The sequence below is a fragment of the Octodon degus genome, unplaced genomic scaffold (genome assembly GCF_000260255.1).
Source record: "Octodon degus isolate 3935 unplaced genomic scaffold, OctDeg1.0 scaffold00310, whole genome shotgun sequence".
NCBI classification, from domain to species: domain Eukaryota; kingdom Metazoa; phylum Chordata; class Mammalia; order Rodentia; family Octodontidae; genus Octodon; species Octodon degus.
In genome coordinates, this window is record NW_004524886.1 from 228,691 (window position 1) to 237,657 (window position 8,967).

The 8,967-nt window shown below is 49.6% G+C and overlaps 1 pseudogene; it reads left to right on the forward strand.

Annotated features, from left to right (window-relative positions):
- The first annotated feature begins 2,781 nt into the window (after positions 1-2,781).
- LOC101590071 overlaps positions 2,782-8,967 on the forward strand; it is a 22,903-nt pseudogene continuing 16,717 nt past the window's right edge.

Genomic DNA, 8,967 nt, shown 5'->3' on the forward strand with positions numbered 1-8,967 from the left:
AAGAAAGTAAGAAACAGTTGAAGTCACATGCCTACTGTCTAATCACTGTGCAATTAAAATGGCAACCGCTTGTGGCCCACAGCTTTCGCAGTGAGAAGTGTGCTGTGATTCTACTTGTGTTACATTTATATGTGAGGTTTTTGTTTGTCTTGTCTAGATGTCTATAAAATTCTTTTTTTGCTAGATATTTGTGAATTTAAGGAGGACACACTATAGTAAACTTTTCCCTTCTTCATAATTGCTTAGCATGCTCTACGCATCACTTACTTATACTTTAACATCTTTCCTTATATTTACCAAGTCTTCTTCCATAATTTATGTAAGTATGTTGGAAGATGCATGTGTGGCAGCTTCCAGGTTTTCTCTAAGTCCAATCAGCCTCCGGTCAGTCTTGGTGTCATCGACTCCTCGCTAGCTAATCTGCTCCTGCTCCCTTACTTTCGCTTTGGCTCTTTTGGACTTTTTACCCTAATTCACCATCATGTCCTCAATATCAGATGCTCTGTTTTCTCCTCCCCTTTTTGGTTTGCTGGAAAAGTAAGGACAGTGTGTGGTTATAGAAAGGTTTTTAGTAGGGTGCTGCCTCACTATAAATAATTTTCAGCATTGCATGTCAGGTTCTACTATTTATTATTTTCTCATTTACTTTAAGTATATATATAATATATATACTTATATATTATATATTATAATATATTATATAATATTTTATACATATATATATTCTTTCTGCCACTAGCACTGCAAGGACTGTCTTTGTAGTTACTCTCCCCTCCTCTATGTATTCTCTAGTTAAAGGACAGAACATAGACACCCAATAAATCTGAGCTGGTGGAAGCACAAATACACAGGAGTATCCACAAAATATACTCATGAACCCGTAAAGGGACATGGAGTCACTTTACTAAATAGCTCAAGAGACATACAAAAACTTAGACCAGTAAGGTATCTGCTGGGAACACAGATGAGATTTTCCATGAGCCATCACACGTGGTATTCCCAAGTAGTTTCCTAGCCAGATTGCAATCTGAGCATTTACACCCAGGTATACTATGGCCCCTCCACTGCCCAGCCACAAGTGACTCAGACTCAGCACCTCCTTACTCCAGGTTGCAGACATTTTTGCAGAGTCTGATCCAGCCTGAGGTTTTGGGTAAGGAATGCTTTGTGTCCCTCTCTCTGGGTGTGATGGTGGATTCTGCAGACAAGTTTGGAGCCATTCCATTGTCATGAGTCAGAATTTCTGTGCAATCAACTGGAATGAAGCAATGAGTCTAATCCATTTCAATGGAGTCTACCAGGGCTAGTGGAGAAATAACACAGCTCTGACTACAGCTGTGGATCTCACTTTAGCAGTGGGAAAATGGTGCCCTGGGAGCATCCAGCCATGAGTAAGTCAGGCTGAGTCTGTGTCTCCCTGCAGGTCCCAGGGCTATGATCTCCAGCCCCTGCCTTCAGGAGAACTCACAACAACCTGCTCTCCAACTGCTGATGGTTTCCAGTGATGAACGTTCCTCCTGCACTCTGGGATGTTGTCATTTTGATGTCCCCAAGGGGCTGCCTAGGCTTTGAAGTTCAGACTCCTAGCCCTTGCCCACAGCATCTTCCTGCCTGTACCTGCACTGTGCAGCTATGTCCTGAGCATTCGTAAGGCAGATCCTCACAACTCATTACCACGGAAGGTCTTTGGGGATCAGAGTCTCCTGTTCTCCCCTCTGTCTCCCACCCTAGACCCCAGAGGCCTGTCCTGGAGATGCTGAGCTGCAGGAACTCTCTGCTCTCCCTCCTGTCCCCTCTCCCTGTGTTTCTGGGTGATGTTCTCTGAGTCTCCCCCACGTGGCTCCGGCTCCACTCAGCTGCGCTGGGCCTTCCTGCTCCTTCCTGCTCAGGGGGCCTTTCTCGGCCTCCTAATGTGATGCTTCCTGTAGTGGCTCATGCTGAGGCTCTTCTCCCAGACTTCTGCCTTGTTTCTGAGCAGGCCAGCTATTTGATTTAAATTTTTGTTATCCTATGGTTGGGAGGTAAGGACCAGGCCCAAGTTGGTGGCGACTGAGCCATGGTGTGGAATCCACAGGTGTGGAGCGGGCCATGTAATAACCCAAAGATCTGAGCATCCTGATAGAGAAACAGATACTAACTTTCTAAAATGCAAGTAGAGATTCTTTCAGCTCTTTGCTTACAAAAAATATTAGTTTTAATGTTTTCACATTTAGTTGCCTTAAATTATTTTGTGACTCATTATGTAAGTAATATCAGTTTTAAAACGGTAAAATTTTGAGACTATTTTGAAATATTCATATTTGTCTCATTATTATGTCTTATGTGGTAAGGTGTTAGAGCACTCACTGACTGAAATTCTTCATTTATAAAGTAAAAATTCCTAAAGCACCCAGGATAATAAGGATTAAATACACTGCTTTATATGAATTTGCCTTACAACCCTAAGAAAACTGGAAAACACTTAATTTAGCTCATGATTCAGTGACTATTGCGCATTAGGCCTAGTGCCTGTGGTCTCAGACTCAGTGTGGACCTGCTCCTCCCACTGACCTCTGCTCATCCCCTATCCAAGGTCATCATGTGCACTGACCTGGGGTCTCTCCCGTCTCATCAGGAGGCCCCTCCACCACGCCTTCCACGCTCCCAGCACTGACTCTGTCCTCCCCTTGATCTCCTCCAGGGCAGCTCCAAGTGCAGGGACCGCGGTCTCCAGTCACCGCCCGGGTGGGAGAAGCGGCGGTGCTGCCCTGTCACCTCAGCCCACCCGCGGATGCTCGGAACATGGCGATCAGCTGGTACCGGGACGGCCGATCGGTGCTGGTGCACGAGTACAGGGACTCTCAGGACCGCACGGAGCAGCAGAGTCTCGAGTACCAGGGAAGGACAGAGCTCCTGAGGGAGAGCATCACCCGAGGCGAGGTGGCCCTGAGGATCCTTCCCGTCATCCCTGGAGATGAAGGAGACTACAGCTGCGTCTTTGTAAACTCCACAGAGCTCGGCCACGCACAGTTTGAGCTGCGTGTCGCAGGTGAGCGCTGAAAATGCTGAATTGTTATTTTTATCCAACCAGGACTCAACTGTATGTGTGCAAAATGCTGAGCCTGTGCAAACACCATAATGGAGTGGCAGGGATGCGAGTTCAAATTCATCTTATCAGTCTTTATAGAGTGATGTATTCTTTAATATAAAAATACTCTTATCATTTTTCCTTGCCAATATAGTTGCTGAAGGGCAGGTTTCCTCTTGGAATTTGTCTGTTCCTACTCCAAGAGTCTCAGAGCGCACCTCAGCCTGGCAATTTCCTTCCCACCTGCTAGGCCAAGCAGGAGGTGCACAGGGCCAGGAGGGACCTGGACAGCAAACATTCAAGATCTGTGTTCCTGCTCCTCACTTCCTTCCATGCTGGCTGTGCTCTTTCCTACCCCACATGCTCCTGCCCACTCTTCCTCTGTCACCCTGAGGACCAGATCCCTGCAGATCCTGTGCTGTGACCTCTGCTCCTCCCCAGACATTGACAGCAGGGAAAAGTCTGTCTTGAGTGGAAGGAAGGATAAGGAAGGGTTCATAGTTCAGCCTTGAGCTAAACTGAAATCAGATCACGCCACAGATCCTCAGAGCCAGCTGCTGAGCTCAGGGACCAGGTCCTCTTTGTCTTCCCTCAAAGGCTTCAGCAGACACCAACCAAACCTTCTCTAGCAGCCAAATTCTGACCTTGGAGATACAGGAAAAGCCTGATATCTAGGTTCACCAACCTATGCGTCTCCTGTACTTCCTGTCTGTGACTGCCTCTGAAAACCATAGGGTACTAGTAGAATACTCTGCATCAGAGCGCTGCTGGCCAGACTGAGTGACCTCTGTCACAGTTACCTAATAACAGCAGCAAGTCTTTGAGGTATAATTCTCACACATGTTAGGAGTCTCCAGAAAAAGAGTTGCTGGCAAGTTTTATAAAGAAAACATTTACAATAAATTTTTTATTCTAATTTTTTTATCTATGTGATACAGAGTTTCACTAAGCAGTTCAGACACACAATGATCCTCCTGTCTCAGCTTCCTGAGTGCTGTGGTTTCAGGTGTGCGCCAACGTGCCTGGTGTCAGGGCTGGCACATCACGCAGTGCAGGGATCAAACTCAGGACCTTGCACTTACCAGGCAGGTACTTAGACCACAGAACTACCTCCCCAGCCTCCATTCATTTTCTACCAGATCAAAACTCCATGATTGGCTCTACACAGTCTCTGGGCACAGGGGCAGAAGCCAGCCCCTGTGTGGGTTAGGAAACCTCATCTTCCAGCAGGCGTCCGGTAATCTGTCCTGTAGGTGTCCACCGCACACAAAGCAGCGGTGCTGGCCAGCTGCACTTGGTCAGGTGTGTGCAGTGCTGGATAAGGCTGTCTTTGCTTCTCCATCATCAGTCTCTCACCTTCTGGTGAGATCTTCGCCCCTTGTGGGAATGTCTGTGTGACCCCGACAGTTTATTCCCACAGGCTCTGCAATCATTCTCTAGAATTTGTGCAACTGTGTCCCATAAACCTTTACTTACATAAAAAACAAAACCTCATGAGTGGCTCTGAGCCTGAGCCCAGGTCCCCCGCTGCGTCTCCTGGCACACTCCTTCACTCCTCCAGTACAGTCTGACCTGCCCTGTCCCCAGGCTTCTCTCTGGCACAGACCGACTCCACACTGGAGGAGCCAGCCTCCCCAGCCTGTGCTTTATCCCGCGTACTCTGCAGCGCACTCTGCCCACCCTGAAGCTCCCACTGGACACCGGCTGTCCTGCCTGCCTGGCCTTGCTCTGACCCAGCAGCAGCACCCCGACCACCTGCTGCAGTCCCTGTTTTGCTCTCACGGGTCCAGGAGGAGTTTTTCAGAGGCTTCACCTCTCTGAGTTCTAGAAAGGAGCAAAGCAGGGAGCTGTGGGCTCAGCCTCGGCACACCAAGCATAAATGAGGATCCCAATGTCTTCCTTCTGTTTCCACTACTTACACTCACCAGAGACAGCACACGTCAGTGCCTGCCGCCTCCCTGTAAAGCTGGAGTGAAGTCTGAGTGCCCAGCGCTGAGCTGGTTCTCTCATGCTCCATGAGCAGCGAGACAAGAGAGCTGGGTTCACAGACATCATTTGACCTAAGCCTGCTGGAAATCCAGAGCGCTTGTGTCACGCAAAGTTCTGCTTAATCATGGAAACCCAGGCAATTGGTTCTGCAACCCAAAATACTTACATAAAAATGATTCCAATGGTGTCCTATAATTCAAAATAAAAGCAAATTTCAAGATATGAATAAAAATAAATTATCCTGCTCTTACCTTTGAAAATGTACAGGGCTGGTGTGAGGGAGACAAGAGAGGAGGGCCATCCCATAGGATGGCGCTCTCTGTCACTAATGCAATCAACACTAAGTATTAGTTCAGTGGAATCTTTCTTATGCAACTTTAGCAACAAACCTGTACCCTGTCGTTTGCTTTACCTGCTTCTGATCATTTTGTGGAAGTGTGACATTGAACTGTTCTTACCCAGATTTCTTGCTATTGCTGCTGCAGGTTGTTCTTCTGGTAGTTTTCTACAAATTTTTGCAGTTTTTCACATTTTTCACCTCCCTAATTTCATGTGAAGTGAGTAATTTCTCCTGCAGTTTTTCCTCCCCCTCTGCGGAAGAGATCTCCTGCATAACCTCTTTCTGTTGGGAAATGATGACTTATAATTACAGGAGGAAAGAGAGAAGAGGGACAGAGAGATAGACAGAGACAGAGACAGAGACAGAGACAGAGACAGAGACAGAGACAGAGACAGAGACAGAGACAGAGAAAGGAGAGTTCATTGGCTCAGTTGTGATCTTGTCACATTTTGGTACCATGTACTATTATGGCCAGGAAATGCTTCTTTATTAGCTTAGGATATATTAGCAACATTTGATTGTCTTGTTTAACACTAGCAAAAATAGTTTTTGCATTCCTAGGTTTTACTGCACTGTGCATTTGTGCTCCAGTAGTTAGTACTATGTATACAGAAGAAAATGTTTGGACTGTGTCATTGAGATCCAAAACTGAAACAGCAAGCTATCACAAATATAATCTGCAGAAGCCATGTTTTCCAAACAAAACAGCGACTCCAAATTCAGTGATATTTCTTTTATATTCTCCAAGATATGCAATCTCTTTTTTAAGATGGGGGATATATTTTATTTTTATTTTCCCTTTTCTCTTATGATCACTAGAAAAATTACATCCTATAACAATTCAGTAATCTTCCACGCTCCTAATGAATACATCTCAATACACACCTGACTTCCTGGGCTGACTTTTCGGGGCTGAGCCCCGTGAGCCCCCTCTCAGGAGCCGTGCTTTCTCAGCTGCTCGGCTGCCCGACCTCATTGCTTTAGTCCGCCCCATCCACCTGGAGGAACGCCCGGAGGCCCAGGTCAGGAATCTGCTGCCCTGGACACTCAGTCTTTGCAGGGACCCAGCACCACCTCCTGCCCCTCTCCTCACTGTTTCACCCTGGAGAAGACCCCATGCCACCCTAGCAGGGCTGCTCTTCCCTGGGGTTCAGTTGTGCAGCTTCACCTCCTGCTCCTGGCTTCATCTTCCTTTCCCACCCTGGACAGATAGACACAGCCCTGGGGGAAGGTGCGGACTGGGTGCTGCTGTGCACAGCCCTGCTGCACATGCGCCTCTTGGTGACCCAGGCTCCTGGGAGCAGTAAGAAGCAAGGAGCTGGGGCGGGGTCAGGTGGACACTGGGATCTCTGCGCCCTTCACTCTGAAGTTCCAGTGTCCCTCAGTGAAGCTGCCCTGCCCAGTGTGAGAAGGACCCCAAGCCAAGCCTGGAGAGGGAAGAGGAGCTGAAGGGGTGGCTCGCTGCCTTCCTCTTTCGGTGGTTGAACGATGCTCAGGGCGCTTGGCTTCCATGGGCATCTTCGGTCCAGGCCTGAGGACCAGGTTACCCGGGCCTGTGCGGTGCCCAGCTGGCAGGGTGAGCACGGGCAGACGGCACTGAGACGCGCAGCCGCATACGGTGCTCTGTTGTACGCTGTTCTGAACATTTAACTGAATTGGGAGCAAGTAAACAGAGCAGATTTCAGTTGCAGCGAGCCTGGTGCTTGCGCTCCACACACCGTGCTGGGGTCTGATAGGCCCGCCCACATAACGGGACCATGCTCAGTCCCAGGTTCTGGTGTTCAGTTCTGCGGCAGATCAGGAAGGGCTAAATGAGACCGACTGGGATTTACCACAGAAAACCTCGGGTGCTGCGTGATCTGCAGCTCTCGGACTCCACGGGACAGAAGAGCACTTCACCTCCACCTCAGGAGCCCACAGGCGGAGGGAGGAGTCCCACTCAGGGGAGAAGGGAGGGGAAAGAAGGATACAAAACTAACAGATATTTTGTATTTCCTAAGTACTGATATAGTTAGTTTTAAACCATGCTTCAAGGAAATATTTTATGGCCAACATTTCTGTAACTCAGTTTTCACAAACACAGAGTTGAGATTCAAAAAGAAGATCATTAGGAAGGTCTGGTTTCCTGGCTCATAGCACATACTTATTAACTCAAAAAGACGCAGCATTTTCCCTCCCCTGTCCCCTCCAGCCTCAGGTACAGCCCCCCTCATTCACGTCCAGCCCGCACACACAGGGAGCATTACCCTGACCTGCGCGTCCTCGGGGTGGTACCCGGACCCTGAGCTCCAGTGGAGGGACCCACAGGGATGGCGTCTGTCACCTGACTCGGATGAGAGGAAATCTGTACTAGAAGACGGCCTGGTCCACGTGGAAAGCTCTGTGACGGTGGAGGAGAGTTCAAGGGCGGAGGTGTCCTGCTCCATCAGGAACCCGGTGCTCAGAGAGGAGAAGGAGGTGCGGCTCTTGCTGGCAAGTGAGTGCCCTCAGGGCCTGGGGGGGTGTCAGTGGGGGGGAGGGGGCGGGGGGGGGGAAGAGCCACGGCCCGGATGGACAGACTGGAAGAGCCGCCTAATGCACACATTTCCAGCTTTTATTTAGAAGCTGGGGAAATACCCTTGTTTTGCTAGCTTCCACTTTTGCACAGTAATTCTTTATTGCACTTCATAATAGATTATGCTATGGCTAAGCAAAACATGGAAGTATAACAGAGTATCTTGAGGAACATGTTGAGGCTCATTCCAATCTTGTCAAAGCCCATTTCCCAAGGGAGACTCCTACATAAACCTGTGGAGTTCATTCTTCCTGCTCTCACACCCAGTTGCGGTCCTGGCCCTGCCCCCTGCTGCCCCGTGACCCTGGACAAGCTCTGGCCTCCATCTGGGTGTCCCCTGCTAAGCAGCAGTGACCCCGCTGTCCCTGTCCTCAGGCCGCCCTGAGCAGTGACTCCCCGGGGCATCCGAGGGCAGAGAGGAGCTGCCCACCGCAGGCCGCGCTGTGCCCCTCCCCAGAGGCTGCTCCAGGAGGCCAGGGTGGCTCCCGGGCTCCCGTTCTGGGTCCTTTTCCTCAACCAGGGAGCAGCTGCGGGCCTGTGAAAGAAAGAAAATTTCTGTTCCAGAAAGGGACAGAGGGGTACTCAAGTGGGTTTTGATTCACTTATTAATGTGTAAGAATGATTTTGGAATAAAAATCATCCTTATTTTTTTTAAATCATCCTTAAATGAGAATGTCTTTATTTCTCTTCTGAGTTTGCATCATCAGGTGGGTTAATCCTTTGCATCCTAATCCTTCTTCCAAATTTAAATGACGCTTATGAAGAGTTCCACCTCGCAGGTGAATCCGTGCGGTGACCTGGGCGGGCGCTCTGCGCGCACCCCACCTCCAGAGGCTCGCCCTCCGACACCTTCCGCACCCCGCGGGCCCTGCAGCGCGGCTCCCCGTGTCCTCAGCTCAGCGCTGGGCTCCCGGCCGGGCACAGGGGGCAGCACCTGGACGGAGCGGAGCGGGGCGAGCTCGCTGGAGACGAGGGGCAGAGGCTGCCGCGCTCGGGGCTGGTGCTTGGGACGCCTTC